This window comes from Melampsora larici-populina (genome assembly GCF_000204055.1).
Source record: "Melampsora larici-populina 98AG31 unplaced genomic scaffold MELLAscaffold_62, whole genome shotgun sequence".
Classification (NCBI taxonomy): Eukaryota; Fungi; Basidiomycota; class Pucciniomycetes; order Pucciniales; family Melampsoraceae; genus Melampsora; species Melampsora laricis-populina.
Genome location: NW_006768826.1, coordinates 1 through 1,352, shown reverse-complemented (window position 1 = coordinate 1,352; position 1,352 = coordinate 1).

Here is a 1,352-nt window from a genome sequence, read left to right as displayed (position 1 = left end):
ATGGGTCTATGAGAAGGGACCTTAAAAATTTGGCTAAGGGTAAAGGGAATTCAAGATCTAAACATCAACATAGGGTTGATGAAGCTGAAGACTATGATGAGGATGAAGACTCTGATGAAGACGAAGACTTCAATAAAGATGAAGACTCCGACTCCGATGAAGACTCCGACTCCGACTCCAACTCCAACTCCGATGAAGACTCCCAAGGCTCAGCGTAGTTTTATATGCAGGGATAAACCTTGATGACAACTAAAAGGTGGTTTGCACTATTTCCGTTTTTTTGTTCTTGTTCTACATATTGTAGATTGTATGTGCTGGTTTTGCTTTATTACAAATTTTTGAAGATGAGAAGGACAAGTCATTTTCCTTTTTTTGTTCTACAGACCGTGGGTTTCATGTGTTGCTTTCTCTTATTACAACTTTTCGAAAGTGAGAAGCGCAAGTTATTTTCATTTTTTGGTTCTACAGATTGTAGATCTTATGTGCTGGTTATACTACTTTTATAAAACCTTTTGAAATGACACGAGATGCGTGATTGATTTAATATCTACGTACAAACACTCGAATATATTTGAATGGAATAAGATGAATAGCATGTAAACGTGAGACTTACAAATTTCCTTCACAATATTTTGAATCGTCTCTGGTATACAACAAGAGACATTGAATAAAAATTGAATAAAAGTCAGATTCACCGATTTTGAAGTTGAGAAATGAATTTATCAATCATCTCCAGTTTAAAGGGATTGTACCGTATAGTGGTTTTGAAGTTTGATGTTGTGGATTGGGTTGTATTGTGGTTGTATCTTCTGGTCTTGTGAAGTTTGCACTTGCATCGGTAATACAATTCATTTCCAGGTCTCCAATCTTCTCCGATTGAATTTGTATTGAATAAGTAAAGTTGAGTCTGTGTACTGTTACATTGTGAGAGATACGTGAGAGTCAACGAGAGGAAGTGAGGATAGGCTGAGCTGGTCGCTGAGCTATTACATACAGGGAAGTTGAAGCAGGAGAACTGGAGAGGCCTTCAGAGCGATCTGAGAGGTCTTCAGAGCGCTCTGAGTGCCTCTCAGATCGCTCTGAGGTCCTCTCAGATCGCTCTGAGTGCCTCTCAGATCGCTCTGAGGTCCTCTCAGATCGCTCTGAGTGCCTCTCAGATCGCTCTGAGTGCTCTGAGTGCTCTGACTTGTGTCTTCAACCTCATGGTGAATTTTTGAATGCAATCAAAGTGAGATATGAGGGCATACTATGTTGTGTATTGCGAAAAAAAAAATATCAGGGAACGGGCGCTGCCTACTGTGAGGCGGGCCTGCGCTGCCGTCTTCTGCGTCCTCTTTGGAGTCCCCTTCTTT